The sequence below is a fragment of the Sander lucioperca genome, chromosome 12, assembly GCF_008315115.2.
Source record: "Sander lucioperca isolate FBNREF2018 chromosome 12, SLUC_FBN_1.2, whole genome shotgun sequence".
Classification (NCBI taxonomy): Eukaryota; Metazoa; Chordata; class Actinopteri; order Perciformes; family Percidae; genus Sander; species Sander lucioperca.
Genome location: NC_050184.1, coordinates 36418592 through 36425379, shown reverse-complemented (window position 1 = coordinate 36425379; position 6788 = coordinate 36418592).

Below are 6788 nucleotides of genomic sequence, written 5' to 3'. Positions count from 1 at the left end.
AGTGTAAAGGAGTGAGAAAAAAAAGAATTTTGAAATTCAAAACCTGTCAGAGGTCAACTCCCTCTTTTTTATTATTGTGCTGTTGAAATTTAGAAAGTACATGGAAAGTAAGCCTCAATCTATCTACCTTATCCACCTTCAATACTTTCCACCTCTGTCTCACTCAGGAGCCGGCTGCAGGGCAAACTCCTTTAAGATTATTACTTTCAGTCTCTAGAGTGGTTACTCTTCTCTTTATACTGGAAAGTAAGAACAAGAAATGTAATGGTTATTCCAGTTCTCCCACCATTCTTCATTCTTTTTCTTTCCCACTTCACTTCTGTGTTGTTGTCATCACCTTTGCCTGACTTTATATTGATATTTGACACTTTGATAACATTGATCTAATGCAATTGAATCATGATTGTCCAAAACACTACATGCACGCACGCACGCACACACGCACACACACACACACACACACACACACACACACACACACACACACACACACACACACACACACTGCTCGTCGTTTATGGGGCAGGAGAAAATCTAACTATGTAGTAGTACTTCCTGATAACTTACTAAGATGTATTTTTTTCGTTTTCTTTTACTTTTCCACCTAATCTTCTTTTATCTTCTCTACTTAATTGATCATGTTTAAAGCAACACTAGGTAACTTTTCCCGCTTTGCTACAGGTTGGAAGCTGAATTGTCCATTACATTACATATGCAAGTTTGCCAGATAGTAGCGGGAAAAGTTACCTAGTGTTGCTTTAAAATACAATAAATCAAATACAATGGAACTACCATACAGTCTATCTGCAGTCTACCGGTTTTCTTTTTTTCTCTCTTATTTATGTTGAGAGAATGGCAAATACTGCTATACATGCATTGTTACAGTTTTGCCACTAGATGGGGCGCCTCATCTTTTTAGAGTGAAATCTGCTCAATATAGTTTAACCAGTGGAACCACAGTGGAATAATCTAGAATGGATTTTTTTTTCATGAGCAGATGTTCTGTTACATTGTTAAAGTGTTTACTTTAAGCCTTTAATCTGATTATTACTGACCTGTTAGTCAGCAAGGTGTAGCATTTGTACCAAGCCAAAAAAACAAAACAAATTCATAGCACGTATCACAGCAGATAAATGTATTTTGCTCAGTTAATATATGCCAAGCCTTTAAATGCGACAATAAACAACATTTTCAGGGAGGCCCAGCCACTCAAGTGCCACGTTTGGTCTCACACCTAATTACCATTGACTACTGTTTTTTATTCATGAGCCAATCAGAGCAAAGGAAAAACGGCATAAATCCACCTTTTGAACAGCTACAGTGTACACTTACGCTATATATTACGCACGTAGATATTACCCCACAGTTAGTATATAGAGCCTTGTTTTGTCCCTCCAGCAGCTAGCAAAGCGTCTCAGCCAGGTGAGCAGCAGTTTAGCTCTAATGTAGGAATTGTCAATTTTGCATGATCAAAAGTCCAGACTTTTTACCCAAATATGGTAAACATCTGGTTAAATTCTTCAAAACGTGCAAGCTAGTAGCTTTTAGCAAACAGCTTGAAGCTTTTAGCTAGTAGCTACTAAGAGAATGTGTCCACATCATTTAGAGAAGATATGTGTGTCAGGACCTGTTTTATACAGTCTATAATCAGGACTATAAAATCATTCAATGAACAAGCCATATCCCTTTCATTACATCAAGTCAAATTTCATTTATAATCACAAATTTTCCTCAAGGGGCATTTCATTCGCCAGCCTTTGGGTAATTTGAGCATTTTTAGCAAAAATGATCAGGAGGATATTCTTGCCTCTCACATGGTGACTTCACATTTTATGATATACTGTAATAACGGAAAAAGAGCACATTTTTAATTAAAATATCTTCTTATTTCGTCTTTGTTAAATGCTTCACACATACTGTACCTAAACAAACCGTCATTGCAGGCAAGACAACAGCATTTGTGCTGCCCTTGTCTTTATTTCCCCCAGAAATAATTACTTCAGAAAATTGTTGTTCTTTTTTATTCAGTTAATCAATAACTTAATGTATATGTACTTATATGGCTGTATTTTAATTATTGGATATTATAAATATCCATACATTTACAGTATTTTATACTGTAGTATTAGCTAATAGGATAACATCTGGGCATATTAGCTGATTGCCTGTAACAATTATGGCAGAATATCGTTTGGAAAGGTTTGGAAGAGCTGTGGAAACAGGATGGCCATTATTTTAAGGGTATTTCATGGAAGAGTTAGAAACCGTTTATTAAAACCTATTTCATTATTGATTTATCAAAAAATGAATGGCTTAATTAGTCCTCTGTTTAGGCAAATTAAGAGAGCATTATAAGTAAATTCAAGCTTAGAGAAAATAATTATTAAATGATTAGGCCACTTTTACTGATAAACTACCTCAATATTACAGTATCTAAACCCCTGTGCACCAAGTTAAGGGGAGTAAATCAGTAACTATGTTCATGTGTGTGTGCCTGCCTGTACTTATGCAATGCAACAGAGGGCCCACTTAGCTTTATCTTTTAAAGTAATGTAAATATTTGGCGTTTCTAACGTTCTCGTGTGCATGTGCAAATCTGTCTATACACAAGAAACTGAGCTGCTCATGTTATTGATACCAGGAGAGATAACAAAGTGTCCCTGTGTGAACTGGGTGTGAGCACCAAAACACACTGTTATCAGACTCAGCTGTCAAACTCAGTTAAAGGCAGACTAACATCAAAACTGTGGCACAGCCGTTTGAAACTCTGCTTGATGTCTCGAGCCATGGTTAGCTTGTATTTTACATGAGCTCTACGGTGTCACTGTTGCTGATTATAAATGCTGAAGGAATGTCACAAACCTCTCTCTTCCTGTATGAAATAAAAATGGTCGCTTTGCATTCTTCATTTGCAACTGTACAGTAGGCCTACAGTCTAGCTGTGACTATATTTGTCCTCCCTGCCTTCTCTCTCTTGCAAGGGGACAGGAGAGTCAAGAGTTGGACGGTTGCCAAAAGAGGCCGGCCTGCCATGCAGCTGAAACTTTTACAAGCCAAGCAGGAAGAGAGACACAGGGAGTGATCGAAGAAGAAAAGGAGGAAAAGAAAATGTAAGAGAGACATCTGAGCTCCTTTCTTTCCTCCCTGTCTCTCTCCTCTCTGTGTCTGTCTGTCTGTCTGTCTCTCTGTTTTCTTCTCATTCCTTGTTAAAGCCATACTGTATTTGCCCGCCTTAATTGGCAGGGTGTAAGTGTAGGGCTGGAGGACATGAGGGGGGGGGACATGGGTTCAGAGAGTTCAGCTGAGGAGAGAAATAAATGCATAAACAACAAAGGAGACGTGACGTCAGGTTGAGGGGCTGTCCAACCTGCTGGCTGAATCTGAGCCTCCATGGAAGAACCGGATTGTTCGCACCACATGTGTGTGCGTGTGCGCGCCTGTGTACAGTATGAATGTGTGTGTGTGTGGATGTGTGTGTCCATTGTCCTATCTTCGAGAAGAGACTCATGTGGAGTTTAAGCAGAGAAGCTGGACTATTGTGGTCTGTTTTGTCTCCGCGGTGAGTGTTTAAGGACTGGGAGAACCCTCCAATAATGTGTGTGTGTGTGTGTGTGTGTGTGTGTGTGTGTGTGTGTGTGTGTGTGTGTGTGTGTTTGGTCAGTTTGAGGACTCAATAACTCAGGTATTACAGCAGCTGCAACAAGGAATTAACTATTTAAAATACCAAAGACAAAAAAGCTTGCTTTTTGTCTTCAAGTGGTTGATTTAAGTTTTAAAAGAAGAGAACATTTCCAATTTAAAAAGTATTCCTGTTTTTTTTTTTTTTAGAAGTACAGTCTGCATTTTGAAAATGACATCAGCTCTGAAGTGAGCTCTGATTGGTTGGCTCGGCTTGGGATACCCACTCAAACGTTAGTGATTGGTTCGCAAGCAGGTTATAGAGAAGGTCGGCCATTTATGAACAGATGGATTTATGTTTTCTCTCCTAATGATTGGGGTCATCTAGAGGCGACAGCTTGCTGATCCAAGATCTGCATTGGTGTTCAACTCTCTTGCTGGTGTGAGAAAGCAAAGGGAGACCTGGGAAAGATGCCAACGGCTAGCGAGAGAAAAAAAGTGACATTCTCTGAAATATCCACCCTCCTCGCTCATTGATTCATTTAGCTAAACTCCCTCAAACCCCTCCCACCGAGGAGGGCAGATATTATCCCAGATGGAGGGAGAGGACAAATTTGCAGAAGGATGGAGGGAAGCACGGAGAAAAGCCGACAGAATAAAGATGTCGAAAAAAGAGACTCCTCTTTGAGGCAAGAGAACTTTTTGATCAATTGATTGTAAAATATGGTGATATGGAACAATATGGTAGAAGTGCCTGCTCGCTCGCCATCTGTCTGTTGCTGCAGGATAGAATAAGTACAGCACAAGGTGAGAGGTGTGATTTGGATGTTAGATGATTAACGTACAAATTCTCAGAATGCTCCAGCTGCTGTCCCGCTGTTTTGTGTCACCTCGTCTGCTCACGACAGTTTCTTCTCTTTCTTTTTTATTGTCTGTCTTACTCTCTTTCTTAACTCTTTTTCTCTGACTCCTCCTCTTTCTGTTCCTTCTCTCTCTCTCTCTCTCTCTCTCTCTCTCTCTCTCTCTGACTACAGCATGTCCCTCCCTTCCTCTTTCTGTCTCTACACCCACCCTCCTGCCCTCCCTTTTCTCCCCTTCGCTCTTGGCAGCAATGCCAAAGTGGGCAGGCGGACTGAGGCAAACACAGCACAGGGCAGAGCAGAGGGCGAACCAAAGGCTGGCGAATTGATTATGTGTTATGTCTGTGTTTTGAAGTGTCCTCCGTCTGTGTTTGTCACCGTTTTGGTCATACACAACTGCAAGTAACGTGAGTCTATTGTGAGTCTTTTTGTGTTGTGTTCAGTGCGTTTGATACTGTGGCTTGTGTGCATTTTCTGTGTATGTGTTATAGGGCTGTGTGAGAGCAGACGTCCCTCTGTCACCCAGTGTACGGACAGACGCACTCACGCCAGTAGGAGGGGATTGTGGGAAGGGGGTGTAGCTCTCAGAGGGTGTGCTCTACTCCTCTCTTTTCCCTTCTTCCCGCCATCACGGCCCTCTTCTCCTCCAGTCCTCCGGCCCAGCCCGCCGCTCACGTACAGGCTCCAGGTATTTTTCTTTTTTATCCTGCGACACCTCTTCCCATCTTTTTCACAGCCCTATAATCTTTCTCCTCCAGTTCCTCTCGCCCTTTTCTCTGTCCTTCATCATGATATTTTTCCTGTAGATGTCTTATCGTCGTCAGTTGCCACGCTGCACTCCGCTGGCCGCCATTTTCACTCAATGGACATAACAGGAGAAACTTTTCTAGAGCTCAGAGGGACTTCTTGACTCCCTGCTGACCATCTTCTTTCTCCTGCTTCCATTATCTCTTTTATCTCTGTCCTTGTCCCCCACTTCCTCTCCCCTCTGCTCTAGGACAGCAGGCTCTGACAGGGTGGTAAACAGTCTTTCTGTGGCTTTCCATACTGAACAGGTGTCTCTTTGTGGACTAGCAGGAGTAAGGACAGGTCTTCTTGGTTACTTTTTGACCTCAGAGGGTCGACCAAGCTGTTGTTGTGTTCAGGTCAATGTAGCTTGTCCCACAGGCCAAGTGAGACACTTGGCAGGTCTCTTATCATCCAGAGCCATTATGACAGCTAATATGAGGACAATATTGACTTTGTTTCCCATACACACACTGTTTGCACTTTCTGCCACTGTTAAAACTCAGATATGTGGCAGTTGCTTCACAGGAACATGCCTGTTTGTGCGTAGGATTATCTTTCTTTGATCTAGAGTTGTGACAGTTTGTTAAAAGGTGGCATCTGTAATGTTTCCCTTGACATACTGCCTCATAGACTACTGTTTATGATACTTTGCACTTCAGACGAAACTGAGGCAGAAATGAAACTGAGTTAGGTCAAACAAACAGACGACGCTGTAAAGAAATGTTTAATGTTAGTTCTTTCTCATTGTCAGTAAGGCTGTTAATTTAATTTCGCCAGTGTAACCTGCCTGTTGAAAAAACAGAAAACTTAAATAGTAGCATTTGTCTGATTAATATGTATCTTACTCAGCACATTATTCATATTACACTGCATATTTTGATTACAGTCTCATGTCAGAGGCCAGAATGCCATGAAACAAACGCATAATATCAATGTTGCACTCTCTGAATTAGATAATACAGTATATGTAAATTAATCAACAAACGATTTGATCTTTTAACCTACTTCTAGACAGGAAATTTAATACAGATTGAACTAAAATATCTGCATATTGTATGTACAATTAGGACTGTAACTGGACTGCTTATTGTTAGTACCGTATCTTGATCTAAATACGTGTTGGTGTTAAGATGGCGCCTTAGTGCCACGTGTTTATGAAACAGAGAATATGGGCAGACCCTTTCAACATGCCCCTCACAATTTGTTGTTGATATACTACTCCTAATTCCCCTACATCAGCCTCTGTCATTTAAAGTCAATCAGCTTTTGCATTCAGCAGCAAATTAAATTCATAAAAAATAACCAAAAGAACCTGTCTACAAGTCTTCGACGTGTGACAGTGACGAGAGGAAAATGTTAAGAAATAAGCTGTAGAAAAAGAGAGCGAACAAGGGTTACAGAGACAGAAAGAGAGGTAGGAGTGGGAGAGCTCTTTCCCCGCCCCTCTCTTATCCTCAGATGAACTTATCGTGTTGCCTCATAGTGATTCTGAGTTTTTCTCCTAGAGGCAGTCAGGCTAAC